Genomic DNA, 21866 nt, shown 5'->3' on the forward strand with positions numbered 1-21866 from the left:
AATATTCTATTATTTTAGAAAAATAAAGTTAAATTCCACACGAACGAAATCGCGAGGACAGCTATTCAACAATAAATTTAATTGTCGAACGATTACCTACTCCTATTTCATACCCAAACCAAGCGATATTAAGTATCTTCACATAGTATAAAATAAAGTCGCTTCTGCTATCTGTTCGTTTAGATCTTTTAAACTACGCAACGGATTGCAATGCAGTTTTTAGTAATAGATAGAGTAATTCAAAAGAAAGGTTTATATGTATAATACATGTACACCTGTGCGAAGCCGGGGCGTGTGTCTAGTTATGAATAAATTAAACACTATAACCAAATAGACACAGTTCAATTGTTTGCTAAGATATAAAATCTATCCTAAGTATTTTATATGAAAATGTAACGTACATATATATTTTTTCTTCTTCTTTAGATACCATCTCCTATCGGAGGTTGGCGATCATTATGGCGATCTTTACTTTGTCCGCGGCGGTCCTGAAAAGGGACCTGGTGCTCATCCCAAACCACTGCCTGAGGTTTTTTAACCAGGAAGTACGGCGTCTGCCTGGTCTTTACCAACCCTGGATTCTTCCTTGTCTTATCACTACGACTGATTTAATCTTATTGCATGATTATAATTGACCCAAAAAATTAGTGCTTGTTTGTAGTTTGTATTCACACGTTTCGACTTGTAAATGTAAACTTACAAGGATTATTTAAAAGAGCAACACACAAGTTTCTTGCTCGTTCTTCTTGTGATGAGACAGCTTTCCGAACGAGTGGTAGATAAAAAACAAATTGTTATGACTATTCAAAAGTGCTGAAATTAAGTTTATTTGAATAAATGATTTTCTATTCTATTCTATTCTATTCTAATTGCAGAAGACTGTATTTTCATTCCGCATTATGTGACCCAGGTGTAGCAGTTTACGGCGTTTGATAGTGTTTAGTACTTCTGTCTTTTTTTGTACTCTGTGGAGAACAGTCTCGTTTCGCACTTTATCCCTCCACGATATCTTTAACATTCTCCATATATTTTTTAAATGAATCTTAATGGATTGATGCCTGCGCTAACGGTTTAAACGGGGACTAAAAATGCACCATATCAGATCGACCTCCACGCGGTTCTCCCTGGAAACCATCGTGATACATTCCCGGTGAATTTGTCACGTTGGGCTAACTGATCTGACTTCATGCTCATCTTATCATCCTCCACTGGTGCCCCGCCAGCGTAAACCGTTAGCGCAGGCTGGTGTACCATTCCATTATCATCCTTTAAAAAAACGGCTTAAAACGGCGGGGGCACCAGTGAAGGATGATAAGATGAGTATGAGCTCAGCCCATAATGGCAAATTCATCAGGATTTTATCATGATGGTTTTCAGGTAACCGGGAACCGCGTGGAGGTCAACCATGTTATTGTTTTAATTGAATAACAATCGGTTTGCTTATAAAAAAGATACACCTCTTCGAAGTTGCGGTTTTAGACAATTTTTATGTAGATAAGTATCTACACAAAAAAATCAATAATCTAATAGATAATTTCTGATATTAGATTAAATAGAAGATTAAAAATTAAAATAGAAAATTATTTATTCTATTAAATTTCAATTTAAGCTGTTTTGAATAGTTATTTTTTTTAAACTACCGCTCTTTTGGAATGCTGTCTTGTCACAAGAAGAACGAGCAAGAAACTTGCAACAGCTCTTTTAAATAATTGTTGTAAATTTACATTTTTTAATTGAAATGTGTGAATACAAACATTGTGTGTATATTAGTTACATTGCTATCTAATTACCTAAAAAATAGAAAATAAAATAAACAAGTAATTCTACTCTCTATGGAATGATGAACCTTTACAAAGTAATTACATGTGACTTGTTGAATTTTAGCAGAATGGCAATGGATTTCCTATATAACACGTAAAATTGACGGTTATTATTATTTTAATATATATTTTTTTGTGTAATTAAAATTACAAAATATGAAATATTAATATTTTATATTTTGTAATTTTCTTCCTAAGTGAGCATATTGGGAAGCTGTAAGGCTCGCTTAGTTTGAAGTCAATAAATAAATAAATGATACTGATATTTTTCTTTTAATTTTGAAATTTTCTCAGGACAATGGATACTTGTCATTTTGAAAAAAATTGTTCTGTGTGTCTTTTCTACCGCATAGATAAATACAATCTGAATTTCACCATCGGACTACCCGCCAGAAATTTAAATACCATCCTGACCACCTGGACGAATGGTGCCATCCTCCACCGTGCGTTTTTTCATAAACAGTTTGCCACATTCAACCACATTGTGGAATCACCTTCCAACAATGGTATTTCCGAACCGATACGATATTGAAACCTTCAAGAGAGAGCTTATTCCTTTATAAAAGTCTGACAACGTACTTGTAATTCCCCTGGTATTGCGGGTGCTTGAGCGGCGGTAATCACTTACCATCAGGTGAGACGCAAGCTCGTTTGTGCCTGTGCTATTAAAAACCAGTAAAGGTACAGCTTCAGTTAATTTTTTTTTTAAGTCAGTGCTTTAGGATTGACTATATTTGGATTAGCTATCTTCTATTATAACTAGTTCTCTACCATAATTAAGTCTACTTTTTTATGTACAAGAAAGGATATGTCCGTCCTTGTGTACAATCCATCTTCACTACAAATTTTATTAAGATCCAGTAGTTTGGTCAAAGAAACAGACAGACTCAATTTCGCATTTATAATGTACGTAAGTATAGTTTTATTTATCGTCAAATCATTAATCTACGGCTTTTAAAACGCAGTTAAACAATCAAGAAGACAAGTCAGTGATAAACAGACTATAGACACGAATCCATAGACAATATCCAAAAGACGTGTTCACTAAAAGCTTTACCGCATCGGGTGACATCCGTAAAAATTACCGCAATTAAACTAAAGAAAGAAAAAGTCATTCCAAATTCAAAATTCCGAACGGACATTCGGAAGACAATGGCCCATTAGGAACCCGTAGATAAGTATCTAGACGACCCAATTGTAGTTCCTTTTTTGAATTTTAGAACGCGTTGTTCGCTTTTTATTTTTCTTTTTTAGACTCGTTCGGCGTTCCGTGGTGTTGATTTTTGCGGCCAATGATTTGAAAATGGAACCGAATCGGTCCAATTACGCACTGATTGAATTCTACCGACGGGTTTGAATTGCCAAACGAGTTCGAAACTTTGTATTAAGGTGACATTCGAAATTAAGATTACAGCTCCAAATATGTTCATAAGAACATAAATGCAGTATGTTAAAAGTGTCAGTATTAGGTATTTTTTATTGTTTATACTGTATTCTTTGAAATTTATAACAAAGTGAATTCATAAGAGATACAAATTGCTACTTGTTATTAAAATATGTGTAATGAATAAAAATAAAAAAATAAATGCAATAACGTAGACGCAATTAATCTGTTAATATAAACTATTTTAATTCCATCACAAAAACTAACTGGCATTCATAAAACCATAGTGAATAATCCGGAGCTAATCGTTTCAAAAAACGAACGTCAAATAGAACGATTCATTTTAAATTTCGAATGCGCTTTTGGCGCTAAACGAGGACCGCACACGTCGACGGCGCGCACGAAATATGCACGATTCGCGATCAGGCACGTATCCAGCGCGGCGGCTACCGAATAAACGTTACGTCAATTAACTTAAATGTATCATCATCGCCTCCTTATTTAGGTATCTGGAAACGATACTTTTTGCACTCATAACCCTGTAAACGGCAATTCAACGCGCCAAACGGAAACTTCAAGGAAACTATTGCATTTTATTTATTATAATGAAAGTACATAATACGCACTTATTGCAACGGAACGAGCTTATGGACGGCCAATGCCCAAACGGTCATGAAACTAAAAAACCGCCCCGACTTCGCACGGTCCCAATATTTGTGGGTCATGTTTTATTAAGATGTCTCTTAGAATCTTAGTTGAAATCTATAATCCCAGGAAAACACATACAGCGCCATCTAGTCTCAAGCTAAGCAGAGCCTATGTTACAGGTACTAGACAAGTGATAAAAATACTTTGATATATTATTTTGTAAATACACGCATATTATATATAGAAAACACCCAGACCGATACAAACAATCATACTCATGAATACAAATGTATCAGCGATCATCGGACGTAAAGCGGTGTGCTAAACCACTAGACAACCAAGGTCTACTTTTTTAGACTGATACAAAGAATTATACTAATGAATACAAATATTTCCGTGAGAGGATTCCAACTCGCGACCATTCGAAGTAAAGTTGTGTGCTAAATAGCTAGACCATCGAGGCTTTTAAATTATAATAATTTTTTACTTCACTAATAAAATTACATTAAATTACTAATACAGTATTAATCCAAATGCTTAAAGGAAATTATATTCATATTAAATACTAGCAGTAACCCCACCCACGCCTTGGTTTGTGTGGAAATAAAATAATTAAAATTTCTAAAATCTTACATGAAATTATACTAGTTACTTCTTATAACATTAGTCGTTATCTACGACTGAAAGTCCAGTAAAAATCGGTCCAGTCGTTTCACTAATTAGCAAGAACAAACAGACAGTCAGACAATTTTTTAAATATTTATAACATGCATTTAGTAAAAACTTCATTTTATTTGTTTAATTAATTTAAAAATGCTTTATTAATGGCCTCATTCCGTTGCTGGTATAAATAAATTCACGTTTTGAATTTCGAATCATGATCCTTCCTATTTTCCAATTAATTATTTTGTAATATCTAAATAGACTTTACTAACATGACTATTAAGATCTATTTAGCATGACATAGTTTAAAAATTCTTTAAATCAATTCTTATGCGCAAACACGTAGAATATAAACAAAATTAATTGACCGCATTATTTTCTACGAGTGTCACTGTCACTGTGACATTTGTTTTCGCGCGCTTTTTGCGCTGCAACCATAGATAAAGGAATTAATACTGGCCGAATTAGGGTTGCAACCCATTGAACGTTATCTGAAACTTAATTCTTTCATTTCTATTCGTGTCACAGTATTTTAACGGAAGTTAAAACTTTTTTCTTGTATAATCGCACCATAATGCTACTTTATTACGTCCGGTACGTATTTTATGATAGAAAATCGTTGCGGTTGAGTAGTGTCGGGGTATTATGTAAGAATTTGATTCTGTTTTTGAATGCATAGACAACGGATCGTTGGTTTTTCATTGTTTGCTTTTAAAATAAGCTATTACATGCCATTATGGTTTGTATTATACATGTTTTAGATGCGATAAGACATGTATTATTTTGTTATTTAAATAATTTGTATTGTGAGCATATTTTTGAATATGTTTGACAACAATTCTATGGTGTTTACATTATTATTATATTACATTAAAGTAAAATGTTTGCCATAGATAAATACAATCTATTACGGTAGTTTTTATAAATACATAATAATAGTATATATATATGTATTATAGTAGGTATATATTTATATTTATGTATGTATATTTGTAAGTATTTTAAAGACCTATTTACCTATGTTAGGTAAAATTATAGGTTAGTATTTCCCACCACTGCCCATCAACCGCTTTCTGTTCTTACCTAATGGTTAGTTGATAGAGAATGCCATATGGCATTAAGCCCGCCAAATTGTACAATTTTTAAATGCAATAAAGAATAAATAAATAAAATAAATAAAAATGTTGCTGGCTTGCCTATAATACTTTTTATAAATTTTTATATGTTATTTCTGAACTTGTTGGAAGCTCTTTTATATACCTACTTACTTATATTTAAAAAATGTAGATCTTGGTGGTCTAGTGGTTTAGCACACCGCTTTATTATCCGATGGTCGTGGGTTCGATTCCTCGCACTGTACAAACATTTCTATTCATGAGTATGATCGTTTGTATCGGTCTGGGTGTTTTCTATGTATAATATATATTTATTTAAAAAAAAAACGTATCCATGTATTTATATTAGTTGTCTAGTACCCATAACACAAGCTCTGCTTAGCTTGGGACTAGATGGCGGTGTGTGAATTGGCCTGAAATATTATAATTATTATTATCAGTTATCTAGTATCCATAACACAAGGTTTAGCTAGCTTAACTTGGGTCTAGATGGCGCTGTGTGAATTGTCCTGAGATTATAAATTATATAGTCGGCCTAAATGATAACGCATGAGTCGTATCACGGTCACATGATAACGTGATAGCCGTAGTGCTGTCCACATAAAAAAACCATTTGTTTATCTTAATTTCTATCAGTAGGTATAAAAAAATTCATTTAGTCACGATACCTCTCACAAAGCAGTTAAATAGATAATAAAGTTCAACAAAAACTTTAATCCCTCAATTATTTACGGTAGCTATTACAACTGGAGTATCCCACGGTCGTGTCTGTTAGGCTGCTGATATACAGCCGGTCTCTCGTCAGGTTGCCCGGATGGTAACGTTCCGATAGAGTTCCAAAAAAACAGCAATATTCATAATATTAATACTAGATTTAAAGACAAACTTGCTGTACCCAAGTATCGTTTAGAAAAAGTCAATAGGTCTTTTACGGGAATAGGTATAAAATTTTACAATAAGATACCAGAGGATATATTTGAATTACCCTTAAATAAATTCAAAACATCTGTCAAATCATATTTACTGAGCAAAGCCTATTACTCACTAAACGATTACTTGAATGACGAGTGTGCATGGCAATAGTTGTTCATGCACTGAATTTTCATTTAATGTTAGACATAGACACCTATATAAATATACATTGTAAATAAACTGGCTTTAAAAAAAAAGTAATTCAATTGAGTTTCCTGCCAGTTCTTTTCAACTGGATCTATATACCGAACTGGATGGTAGGGAAAAAAATAAAATTAGAATGTAAAAATTTGACGTTTATAAGCGGCTAAAATGTCCTACATGAATAAATGTGGTAGAATCAAAATATGACTATTCAAAAGTGCTTGTAATGAGTTTATTTGAATAAAGATTATTTCTATTTCTATTTCTAATGATTTTTCAATTTGAATTTTGAAGTTGCAATTTGAGTCTGATTGGCATTTTCTTAATGTTGATAATGGAGTGGTGCATCCACCAGGTCTAGCGGTTTACGTTGCACCCACCAATGAAGGATAAGATGAGCATGAGGTCAGATCAGTTAGCACATCGCGGTAAACTCGATTACTTTATCACGATGGTTTCTGGAAGGAACCGCGTGGAGATCAACCACAGTACGATTGCTACAACGTACGACACAGTACGTTGTAGCAATGGGGTTATCAGACATTAACCCCCCCCCCCCCTTAAGGATGATAATGGAATGGTGCACCCGCCTGGGCTAACGGTTTACGCTGGTGTGGCAACAGTGGAGGGTAATAGGATGATCATGAGGTCAGGTCAGTTAGCACATCGTGGTAAACTTGATAAATTTATCACGATAGTTTCTAGGAGCAACCGCGTGGAGATCAACCTGACACGGTACATTGTAGCAATGGGGTTATTAGACCACATTACCAATAACCCCCCCCCCCCATTCCCCCCATAGGAGTATTTGTGATAACGGTAGGTAGCAACTAAATATGATGACTGAAAGAATACATATCAGGAAGAAGGGATTATTAGTACTGGGAACAAGTAGCACCTACCAGTCTACCATGTCTACCAAAATCCTCTCTGTCCCCTCTGAAAATCATAGTGTTTCATTCCTTCCATTAACTGATCTTATCAAACATTATTATGAAACAAAGTAGGTACCTAGATTTTAAATAAAGAAATTTAAATGAATTTCTCAATTGAATCTGTATTCTGAAGGTAGGGAAAAATATTAATACAAAAAAATTTAAGTTCATAAGCGGCTGAAATGTCCTATTTCAATTAATGATTTTTGATTTCATTTCAGTTGATATTAAAAAAAACAGAAACGAACAAAGACGAAAAAGAAAATTACTACAGAAGTTAAGTAATATTTGATTTGACAATAAATGTATTTATGCTTCATAAATAATAATGTGCTATAATTCCAAGGTAAGAATATAAGAAGTTATAACCGCCCACCCATCCAAATTATGACCGCACCCAGCGTAGCTTAACCTCGTTAATCACCGACCGCTATACTTAATTTCGATCTTGAAGTAACCCATCACGATGTTAAAACAACAAAAACTTACAACACTAACCTAACTCACAATTGTTGCATATAGGAAACGTGCGGCGCCGCGGGGCGGTGCATAGCTATATAAATCAAGCCGCTACAAAATAGGTGAGCTATAAATAAAAACATTACATTGTCTGTCTGTCTGTGAGCGCACAGCTACAAATTATCACATTTTCTCTATAAGACTTGTATACAGGCTGTACATATTTCTTATAAGAAAGTTTATAGCCGAAATCTATACTAATATTATAAACCTGAAAAGTTTGTTTGTTTGAACGCGCTAATCTCAGGAACTACTGGTTCGAATTTAAAAAGTCTTTTGTGTTGATAGTCCAAACAGAGATTAAGTGCGTAGCGGTTTCTATGTTGATTGTCGCATGCCTAATCCTTGTTGTTAATTAAATATAATTAAATCAATATTTATTTAAAAGAGCAACACACAAGTTTCTTGCTTATTTTTCTTGTGATGAATCTGCATTCCGAATAAGCGGTAGAATAAAAAAACTTGACTATTCAAAAGTGCTTATATTAAGTTTATTTGGATAAAGATTATTTCTATTTCTATTTCTATTTGTCGATTAAGGCTTTAAGCTATATAACATTACGCTACGACCAATAGGAGCTGAGCTGCAATGAAAAATATTACAAAAGGTGGGGAAATGAAACGCAGACGACGCTGCGCGGGTCAGCTAGTAATGTAATAAGAATGAGAGAATCTGATTAAATAGAAAGAGAGACTTTTTCCACTAACATGGTCAAGTTAAGGGGTTAAAAATATTAATAAAAAAAAAATATGAGAACAAGTGACTTGGTAAAAAACCCGTCCTTGTCTCTACACAACCAGCTATGCTGAGAAATAATACAATACATAATAATAAGCAATAGAATTACAAAAACAATGGAAAGCACACACCATCCACATAGTACCCATAGTTTTGTCATCCACAGGAATTATACCAAAAAGTCTGAACAAACACCTAGACACGTTGCATATCCCCTCCTCTACAATAGACCTATTACAAAAAGCCGTCATACTAAACTTGTTAATTCCTGGTGAATTCGCAACTGTGGGCTAACTGACCTGACCTCATGTTTATCTTATCATCTTCCACCGGTGCCCCGCCATCGTAATCCGTTATCGCGATGATAAGATGAGCATGAGCTCATCTTATCATCCTCCACTGGTGCCCAGCCAGTGTATACCGTTAGCACAGACGGTGCACGATTCCATTATATGCATTTAGTACCTTTCAAGCCTCTATTCCTGAAGAATTTTTTCTTCGGACTACTCTAATACTGTTGTCCGCAGCTGGCCTTTACAGCTTCACCGGACGATATGGAGCGAGTGCAGATGGCACTCCAAACCAAAGGAAGGACTTATGTAGCGGCTGAAAGACAACTCCCGCCCTGACGGATACGACTTTAGTCTGAGGTCCACCGCTAGGAGTTCGAACTTCGGCTCAGGCCGTCGTAATTTCGATCCCCGTTTGAATTTGATGAGGTATCGATTGGAGGGGTGTAGACAGAAGTTTGATGTCTTGTGTGGTTTAAAACAAATCAGTAAATTAACACGACGGAAAAGCTCTTTAATAGTAATTTTTTTTAAATTGTTGTAGGTATTTCAGATTTTTTTTTCTCTTTATTCTGACACATAAAGTAACAGAGACGAAAAGTTTATATATAATACATTATTACTAAAAAACAAGATATTGAGTGTCGATTTACATAGCTGTCTATTTTTAATCAACCTGTATATAAAAAACAATAATGGTCAAACAAACGCCGCCTATACGAATACACTAAAAACACACCCACCCGTCCCTTTCTAACACCACACTAATAACTCTACCTGTTTCGCTCACACCCAAAATGGTGGGCAAGAAAATTAATAATTTATATAACACAATCATATCTTGGACGCTTTGCTCGAAGAAAGTGTTAGAGTTCCCAGTCCAAGTTGGACTGGTGTTTATAATCGTTTTCTAGTTCTATATGAAACATATAATTTAGTTGGGTCGTGTAAAATAATAATTAACGTTGTAGACCTATGTTTCGTTTTTTGGTTGCTTTTAAAATAAATGTAGGGTGACTACAATTTTGGGGAAAACAGGTACAGACAGGAATTTAAATATACCAATTATATTATATATATATATAATATATACACTATATATTATATATTATATACACAATATAGTGGAGGATGTTAGACCATCGTGGCGAAACCAGGAATTAAAAACAATGGTTTCCAGGGGTGACCGCGTGGAGGTCGACATAGCATGGTTGACATTGCTAGCAATGGGCCCCAGCGACGTATACTATATTTCTATTATTATTATTATTTACACTACATTTTCTCAGCTTTTGCTGGTTTTCGGTATGTGTGTGTTATTATTATTATTATTCATCATCATCATCATCATCATCGCAGCCCGGAAGACGTCCACTGCTGGACATAGGCCTCCCCCAAAAACTCCACGACGTTCGGTCCTGCGCTGCTCGCATCCAATGCCTTCCAGCGATCTTGACCAGATCGTCGGTCCACCTTGCTGGAGGCCTTCCCACGCTGCGTCTTCCGGTCCGTGGTCGCCACTATTATTATTACTATTATTTCATAATAATCTTGTTATTATTAAATAACAAGGTATGTGATAAGAACATCTTAGTCCTCTAGAATGGCAACGCAGGAGTGGTATCACGGGTGTCATGATAACGTGATGTCCGTAGTGCTGTTCATGTATATAGGCGACGGTCACCACTTACCATCATATGGACCACTAACCTATTATGACATTTATTTATGATAAAAGAAACAAAAAATATTTCTTACAAATAAATAATAATAATAGTCTCAGGACAATTCACACAGCGCGATCTAGACCCAAGTTAAGCTAGCTAAAGCTTGTGTTATGGGTACTAGATAACTGATACAAATACATAGATATTTTTTTTCGTAAATACATATTATACATAGAAAACACCCAGACCGATACAAACAATCATACTCATGAATACAAATATTTGTGTCGTGCAAGAAATCGAACCCGCGACTAACGGAAGTAATACGGGGTGTTAAACCGCTAGACCACCGAAGCCTTCATATCCGTATATTTATCTTCAATATTACATATTGATAGTCACCCTACAATCAAATCAGTCCGCCATATTGGATTTTTTACAATAATAATGGCGTCGGTAATCTGTAGCCGCGGGATGACTTCATATAATCTATGGTCTACGGCTCTACGCGATGACTCTATATTATCTATGGCTTTTTTACATTATGGGTTCCACTTCTAGATGCCGGTGGGCCGCCGTAATTTATTATGGTAAGTTCATATTATCACATGAGAGAATAATTATAATCTTATCAAAGAAATACATACATTTTCCGCCTACATTGCTTCATTAAGTTTAACTGTAACTTAAGCATTATAAATATAACTATTAACATTATAAAAGTTATACTTAACATGTGTCATATAAATACTAGCTGTACACGCGACTTTTTCCACGTGAATTATAACTTTATTTTACTTAAAATAAAAGATTTTTCTAAAATAAAAGTAGCCTAAGTTACTCCTTATTACTCCGTAAAAAATGTGATTTTGGTATGTACCGTATTTACATATATTCATATGCATGTAGTAAAAAACTGTTATTTCAATATTACAAACAGACACTCCAATTTTATTTACACGTATAGATGTATAGATAATTACACCATTTGACTACCTCGGTGGTCTAGCAAGTTAGCACACCGCTTTATTTCCGATGGTCGCGGGTTCGATTCCACGCACGGTGCAAACATTTATAATCATGAGTATGATTGTTTGTATCGGTCTGGGCATTTTCTATGTTTATTATGTATGTATTGATAAAAAATAAATATCTAAGTATTTATATTAGTTATCTAGTACCCATAACACAAGCTCTGTTTACCGTGGGACTAGATGGCGCTGAGTTATTTGTATGTGTATAAATAAATAAACAACACTGGACAAACAATAAGTATATAAAAATCATGATAAATATTACACTTATCATGATTTTTATATACTACTAGCTTCTGCCCGCGGCTTCGCTCGCATTATGTTATCCCCTTAGCAGTGGAATTTATCAAAATTCTTTTTTAGGGGATGCCTACGTCATAGTAACTTTATGCATGTAAAGTTTCAGCACGATCGGGTTAATATTGACAAAGTTTCATACAAACTTTCATCCCCTATTTTGTCCCCTTGGGGGTAGAATTAATCAAAATCCTTTGTTAGCGGATGCCTACGTCATAACATCTGCCTGCATGCCAAATTTCAGATCCGTCCAGTGGTTTGGGCTGTGCGTTGATAGATCACTATGTCAGTCACCTTTGAGTTATATATATTTAGATAATATTCATACGTGTAGCAAAAACTTTGTACCCCTTTTTAAAAAATTGCGCAGACGGAGTTATATAAATGCACACTTACAGGTTATATAGAGAAGGAGTGCAGAATGTTATTTTTATTTTAATTATTCATATAATTGACGGCCTCGGTGGTCTAGCGGTTTAGCATACCGCCTTACTTCCGATGGTCGCGGGTTCGATTTCTCACACGTCACAAACATTTGTATTCATGAGTACGATTGTTTGTATCGGTCTGGGTATTTTCTATGTATGTACGAAAAAAAACATACCTATGTATTTGTATCAGTTGTCTAGTACCCATAACACAAGCTTTAGGTAGCTTAATTTGGGTCTAGATGGCACTGTGTGAATTGTCCTGAGATTATTTATTTATTTATTATTTATTTATAAAAAGTACATTAAATCAATAAAAAAATACATTACACTCACTATTATGTACTTGACACACGCTCTTTTGTTTATTGTCTATTGATTGCCAGATTACATATAGAAGTTATAGTCTGACAATATAACCTGAATAATGTTCAAACATATAATTTAACTTAATTATAGTCGAATTTAGATCATCGGGCGACCACTAGTTATAATGAAAATGTCAGTTACATTTTCATAAAATTGTTGGTTGGTAGTTTGAATTCACACGTTTCGACTTGTAAATGTAAACTTACAAGGATTATTTAAAAGAGCAACACACGAGTTTCTTGCTCGTTCTTCTTGTGATGAGACAGCTTTCCGAACGAGTGGTAGATAAAAAAGAAATAGTTATAACTATTCAAAAGTGCTTAAATTAAGTTTATTTGAATAAATGATTTTCTATTCTATTCTTATTCTACTTTATTCTTATATCTATCTGTGCAACTTCTTTACATAGTACTAGCTGACCAGCGCAGCGTCGTCTGCGTTTCATTCCCCCACCTTTTGCAATATTTTTCATTGCAGCTCAGCTCCTATTGGTCGTAGCGTGATGTTATATAGCCTATGACATTCTGAAATAACATGACTTTCTATTAATAAAAGAATTTTCTCAAATCATATATATATATATATTATTTATAATCTTTATTGCACCAATTACAGAAGAAATAAAAATTAAAATAATAAAGAGAATACATTAAGTGATACAAAACGGACGGTCTTATCACTAAGCTTAATTAACTAACTGACCCGCGCAATTTCGTCTGAGTTTAATTTCCCCACCTTTTGCAATATTTTTCATTGCAGCTCCGCTCCTATTGGTGATAGTGTAATATTGTATAGTGGGGGGAAAGGGAATTGTTAGTAATGTGGACTAATGATTCCATTGCTAGCAATGTACCATGTCAGGTTGACCTCCACGCGGTTCCCCCTGGAAACCATTCATGAGAAATTACATGTGAATTTGTCACGATGGGCTAACTGACCTGACCTCATGCTCATATTATCACCCTCCACTGGTGCCCCGCCAGCGTAAACCGTTAGCGCAAGCGGGTGCACCATTTCATTATCACATAAAAAAAAATATTGTATAGTTTTAAGTCTTCCTCAACAAAAATATTTTTTCAATTGGAACCAGTAGTTCATGAGATTAGCGCGTTCAAACAAAACAAACAAACTCTTCAGCTTCATTTTATTAGTATAGATTATTTAAAAATACATCTACTCTACTTAGCGACCAAATTGGTCTCCACTCAGCGTTGTGTCTAGGCTGTAATGCCCAAACGCTGAGTTTCAGTGGAACCTTTTATTCTAATAGTTATCTCAACATTCAGATCGACACAAGTTCCTCGTCTGTATAGATATATTGTATTTAACAACCGAGATCTTCATAATTCAACAAATAAAAACTTTCACACGTAAAAAATGCCCCCCGCAATTATTCACTCGTTCATACAATGTTTTGACATTTCGGTGCGGCCATTTTGTTGAAATTTATTGCGCGCGGTGACTTTGTAGAACTTTTTTTTTTCTAGTTACGTCAATAGATACCTGTACATTCATATATCAAGGCATACTGCCGTCGGCGCCTTTACGCGTGGGTGGTCAAAGTTGTCGCAAAAACTTTTAAATATACCATTGTCAAAGTATTTGATTATTGTTTGATAAATTAATTTATATATTTTTTTATTCATTTTATTATAATGCAAATGATGTATTCATAAATCATCCATTGTTGTCGTGCTGTTTGAAAACGATTTGGGTAAAACGTTGATTATTCAATAATAAAAAATGATGTTGAAATGTGTATGGTTGAATATTTAATAGATAACTATTTACTACTTGATACGGCACGATAATTTTATCAAATTTATAATTGAGGGCAAAATAGAAGGAAGGAGAGGGCAGGGAAGACCAAGGCACAGTTACTACAAGCAATTTAAACACAAAATTGGAGTCGTGTCAAATCAACATTTAAAGAGCATGATGGAAGAACGTGGAAAGTAGCAACAGCTCCACCGATAAGAACATGGCTCTTATATTATGAATGAACTTATAGGGACTATGTGAATCGCCTGTATAATGGCAGAGAGATAAATAACAAGGGCAGAAAAAGAGATGGATGGACTGTGTGAAAGATGATATGGTAAGAAAGGGAGTGAATAACGAGATGACTGCGAACAGGGATGAAAGAAAGATAAAAACATATTACGCCGACCTCAAATAAATGGAATTAGGAGCAGATGATGTTCTAGATGAGTTGGTACACAGAGGGTTTGTCTCTGGTTAAATGGTCTGGTCTCTAATACAAAGAATCGTCGTAAAAAAACTCAATTGTACATAATGAGATGAAATTGATGCAGTCAACATGATAATTTCGGGTCTTTACTTTGTGGTCACGACATGTGTTGTCCGGCGGCACCGCTCGCGAATCTTGTGGTCAGTATTTGATATGCCCATAATAATGGGTAGAGATCTCGAAGTCCTGTTATGTGGTATTGAAACTTTTTAAATGAAATAACGATGTTTGTTTTGTACGGTGCATCTGTCTTTTATTGTTCGTGAAGGTAGCAATCAAGCATACGGTCAGCCTGATCGTAATTGAGTTTAAAAAGTACTTTTTGAAAGAAGAAGTCAGAAATTAATAATAATAATGTTAAGTATGTATACTAACTGCACCTCCCAGCTTCGCATGGTACATGTATTATTTATAATAAATAAAATATTTATTTGGATTTGGTATTTATAAGGACTAATATCATGTTCATAAAAACATCTTTGCCAATAATGCATTCTTTTAAAAGAAATTTGGTACCATAAGAAAGTTTAAGTGAGTTAACCTTAAAAGATAGACAGACAGTTGTAGCAGACTTTTTTAGAACTTCAGTCCTTCTAAAAAAAGTGTTACTAACAGGGGTTTTAGTAACACTTTTTTTATTATTTGAGATTTACGCTGGCAGAGCACCAGTGGAGGATGATAAGATGATCATGAAGTCAGGTAAGTTTGCCCGTCGTGATAAATTTACCATGAATTTATCACGATGGTTTCCAGGGGGAACCTCGTGGAGGTCTTCTACTAAATATGCAATATGCAGAATTTAGAAAATATTGACAAATAATCATGATATATTTATAATTTTTTGTTGTCATAATTGTTTTTTTATTTACTAATTTCGCATGTTTATTTTAATCAACTACCACATTCGTGACTTATTGTTTATTCCAAAAGTTCACAGTTCAATGTATTGCCAGAAACAAATAATTATTTTATATGTTGTCTATGGTAAGATACAAGTTCCACAGGGAGGGACTATTGTTTTGTTCTCTCTCTAGTTCTCTCCACGATTCACATAGCATACTTTGCTTAGTGTAATCTATAAAGTGCTATTTGGTTAAATATAATAAGTCCATACTTATTATATTTAATCAAATGTCTGGACCATTCCAGACAAGATATTTTATAATATTTTACCAACATCCTTAAGTCCACGCTCCCAGCATCTAGCATTCAGTCCGCTATTTTAAAATTTCTTTTAATGTAAGTAAATTAATATTCTATACACACTGTAGGAAGAATAATAAAAGAAAATAAAAATTTTCTTTGGTTTACGTGTTTTACATTTATTTTTCATTAATAGCGACCTCTATGAACCAGTTGTGAAATTGCGCCATCTGTTATCGAATAGTAACACTATCAAGATAATGAATTATTACTATAACACGTCAATAGACGGCGCTTTTGTCTATAGTAGCGCCATCTGTAAGTCTGATGACAAAATTATATCTGACTACTTAATAGTAGTTCAAATAATTTCAATGGTCGCAAGTTTGATTTGTATGATGAGAATTATTTTTTTCTAATGTAAAATATTTTTAAGACCCGATCTATACCGGGAAATTTCTATTTTATTACAATATTGATAAATGTAAATATAAAAGAAAACACAAAGGCATAGTCCTTTCTGTATTATGCTCGAGGAAATTATTAAAATTCGGTCAGTTTTGTAAGAAACCGTTGTTGTTTCTTTGTAGTAGATATACTGCAGTTGTCCCTTTTGCTCTGTTTGGGATAGAATGGCGCGAGAAAGAGGGATATATAGGTAGATCCAGAGTTCCAGAGACTAAATAAGCTACACAATAAAAAAACTACACAATATTCCTCAAATACCAAAGATAATTTTGACTAATGTTATTATCGATTCACCAGCACTACATGACCTAATAAGAGTTCTTACAACTATAAATTAGCGTGACGCCCGGCTGTCTGTTGCAGTTTTTGTCCTTTGTTATCATATTATCTCTCTCTTTCTTTAAGACAGGTGCGACAGAGAAAGTAGATGTTTTAAAGTACCAGGTTCACATCAATGCAAGGAGATCCTGAGTTAATAAAAATGTTATATTTTGTTTGGTGTTTTATTGATATATATATATTATATTACACATATATAGGGCTACTATTATATATAGGGCTTATTTGTACTAGGCCTTCATAAACTACTTAAAGTTGAATCGGAAGTCCAGTCATTGAAGAATATTTTTGCGTGTAATAAATAATTCGCAAGGGTATGCAAATAAAACTGGATCATATTATAATGATAGTACTTACGTATACTAGGCGTACATAAACTACTTAAAGTTAAATCGGAAGTGAAGTCATTGATGAATATCCGGTGTAATGCATTTTAGGCACTAAAATGATTATAATAGTGCTTACTATATTATATACCAAGCGTGCATAAACTACTTGTAGTTAAATCCGAAATCAGACAATTGTTTAATAAAAATTTAAAAGATATTATAACAGCACTTATTTTGTACCAGGCGTCCATAAACTGCTTGAAGTTAAATCCGAAGTTAGTATTTAAAGAATGTTAACTGTGGTAACGAAGAGATATTATTATGATAGTGCTTACATATACTAGGTGTGCATCATGTGCTTCTTCATTATTCCATTTATTTGGGGTACAACAAAAACATATCTCTTCCATTCATCTCAGTTCGCAGACATCTCTCTTACCATAACTAGGCGTACATAAATTACTTTAAATCGGAAATTTAGTCATTGGGTTGCAAATGTGTCCCATAAAGTGCTTACTTATACCAGGCGTGCATAAACATCTTGAAGGTAAATCTGAAGATAGTCATTAAAGATTTCATGACACTATATGTAATGAAAGGATAGATAGTGCCTGCTTATACTAGGCATCCATAAAGTACTTACATTTAAATATTAAGTCATTTAAGAATATCCCGGTGTAGTGTATGTCCATAGAAATTATTATGATAGTGCTTACTTATACCAGGCGTGAATAAAGTACTTGGGAGTTAAATTGGAATTCAGGTATTTTAGAAATACAAAATATGTATTATGATAGTACTTATTTGTACCAGGCGTCCATAAACTACTGGAAGTTAAATTGAAAGTCCAGTCATAGAAGAATATCCGCTCATAGAAATGAAGCGCTTACTTATACCAGGAGTGCATAAATTACTTAGTAGAGTTAAACCTACCGCCCGGTTCAGGTATTGTAAAATAAATATATATACATATATAAAAAGTACATCTCATTTGTACCAGGCGTCCATGAACTACTTGAAGTTAAATCGGAAGTCCAATCATTGAAGAAAATATATCCGTAGAAATATTTTTTATCCATATGTAAAGTTACGTTTACGTTGCAATGCTAGTTGACAGCGTCAAATGGCGTCAATATAATCGCATTATTGACAGATGACGTAATTTTAACTACGTTACATACGAAAATCGTTGCGTTTGAACTTAGATAATTAACCCACCGCGGTATATAATGGAAAGGTGCCCATAGAAATGATTATGATAGTACTTATTTGTACTAGGAGTTAATAAACTACTTGGAGTTAAATCGGAAATCGCTCACGAGCGTGTGGCGCAACAGTCGCTATTAAGTTTTACAGAATACCTATGTACAATCTCACAGCAATATATCTACAGCTACAGAATAGATCTACAGCTGACCTTTACAGCTTCTCCGGTCGAAAATGTAGTGACTGAAGAGGGCACTCTAAACCAGCATAAAGACTTATGGAGCGGCTGAAGGCCAACTCCCGCCTGACGGGTATGACTTTACTCTGAGGGCATCGCTGGGGGTTCGAACTTTGACTCAGGCCGTCGTAATTTCAATCCCCAGTTGCCTGTTAAATAGGAAAAAAATACAACATATTTCAAAGCAATTTTTTATTTTTCTGGTCAAATTTTATAAGAAATATAATGTTTATAATACTTTCCATTATTAGCGGTATGAAAACAAAAACAAAACAAGTCTATTCTTTGCCGAAATCGAAGAAATAAAGTTTGTATTTGGAACAATATTTATTTTTCTTTTTTTGGATTTGGAATAATAATATGAGTTTCAAATATAACCTTCTTACTTACAAAATGGCGGGAAATATTCGGTGACTAATTAAAATGCATTTTTTAAAGTACATATATATCGTTTTATTTTGAGCGTTTATAAGTAAGGAGGTTAGTTTTCAGTTAACATTATATTAACACTTAATTTCGATAAAGGAACATTTTTAAGTACAAGAAATATGTTTTATCTACGTATTAATATGTAAAAATAAACATATTTTATGAACTATTTCACTTATTTATAAGTAGTGTCAGTTTCGAACTGAATGTCTACGCACGATACAACTTGTCATCCGATAAGTTGGGCGATATGTTGGGTATCTGACAAATGTTGGGAAGGCCTCTGGACTACAATGTTGACCCCGACCCTACAGATCATATAACAAATTGTATAGTCTGTAGACACTTTAATAATATAATATAACTAATAACTAACATATATTATTTACTGATACGTTTGTTTTATATCCAGTATTTTCATATGCGTAACATTTTCTGTTTTTCGGAGGAGCTTGGCTGGCTACTTTAGTAGTCTCTGCTCTACACGCAAAATTAGAGCCTAAGTGTGGAGAATAGAGTCCATATTACATTTACATGCGTAACATTTCCAGAATAATCCATATGAATTATACAATACAGGATGAAATTTACAAATAGATGTACTTAAAATTAAAAATGTACACAGAATGTAATTTCTACAACCTATCAGTTTAATACGTTGATTTACTCGACGAAGTTTTATTTTTTTAATGTAATTGTAATGGCAAAAACCTGACGGCCCGCCTGATGGTAAGTGGTAACCATCACCTATATACATGAACAGCACTACTGACATCTCGTTATCATGTGACACACGCGATACCACTCAGGAGTTGCCATTCCAGAGGACAAAAATGTCACGCCTCGTATCTTGGACCTTTTTTTCGGACTACTCTAATGCTGTTGGTCGCAGCTGGCCTTTACAGCTTTACCGGACGATAGGGGGCGAGTGCAGATGGCACTACAAACCAAAGGACGCCTGACGGATATGACTTTAGCCTAAGGGCACCGCTAAGGGTTCGAACCTCGGCTCATGCCGTCGTAATTTCCATCCCCGTTTGAATTGGACGGGGGATCGATCGGAGGGGTCCTGTTGCTGTCGATAATTATTTCTATATCATTTAATCCGGTATATAATGATTATTATGAGTACATAATTAATATTAAATAATTTAAACTTCACCCTGTATCCTAAACGAAGTAGAATCGACCAAAAATAAATGCCATTTTAAAATCATATTTTAATAATAACTGCATTATACAACTGTATTATTTATTAATTAAACCAACATGTTTTGGGGCCACCCGAATTATCCCCCTCCACCTCTCCCCAACTCTACCCTATTCACAGCTGGTAACATTTTAATAATTAAAAGTTCATGTATTAATAAAAAAAATGTGACTTCCCCCAAAAAATAGGATAGGATTCATATTTTTTACACAAGTATGTATCTTTGTGTCGCCTAAAAACCCCTTGTTTTACAATGTCACACTTTGTCTATCTTGCCACTCGTAAAAACCAATACAATGTCACACTTTATCTACCAACGGGTGAAGTAAGTATAGATGGCCCCTTAGATACTGTTTAAGTACTACAGTTTAAGTAATGATAAACAATTTCACTGTAAAGTTAGCTAAGTAACTTGTAAACTTATAATTAAGTAACATTTGTAAGTTCAACACTGGACGTCATTTTATCAAGATAAAATGACTGAGACACTTAAAGACTGCATTATTACTTAAATGATAATACGTAACTTAAATGACAGAATCGAAAGGGGTCATATATGTATTATGTTACACGTCACAGAAGGGGATTGACCATCACCCCATGTCACACAGTATCACTCACACATGATACTGTGACAAGGATTTAGAGGAGATATAATTTATATTGCACTTTAATTTTAATAATAATAATTTGAAACAGCTGTTTGAATAATTTAATCATTTCCAGTTTTGAAATACGTGACGTCACACTAGGGAGATGGCTTATGATAAGAACGAGAGGAGTTCCTCTCGTCCTTATTATAAGTTAGTTGGACCACTGAGTAGAGGTCAAAGAGGCCTGCTCTCGTCCTTGTCACACTGGACTTGTCAGTTGTCAATGTGAACTGGTCACATGTAGAGTAGTTAAAAAAATCAAATATAATGAGATACGTGTACCGTAATACATGGACAGCCCCACATTTGTTATGCAGTTAAGTAATTGTTACATTTTAAGTGAAATACTATGTATTAGGGAAAATTATGGAAAATATAACCTTAGAATTCGAGTTAACATAGTAACTTTTGAATGATTTTACTTTAGAGTTTGTTTCATGCATTGATAAAGTCTAAGAATCTGATTAAGGGTTAAATTTTGACAATAAATCTGTACAAAATTAGGCCTAAATTTAAACTTCAAGCGCAAAAATAGACGAGGTATTATTAGTAATGAAGAGTACTGGTCTATAAATA

Source organism: Achroia grisella, unplaced genomic scaffold, assembly GCF_030625045.1.
Source record: "Achroia grisella isolate CSIRO2021 unplaced genomic scaffold, CSIRO_AGI_Agris_v1 utg841, whole genome shotgun sequence".
Classification (NCBI taxonomy): domain Eukaryota; kingdom Metazoa; phylum Arthropoda; class Insecta; order Lepidoptera; family Pyralidae; genus Achroia; species Achroia grisella.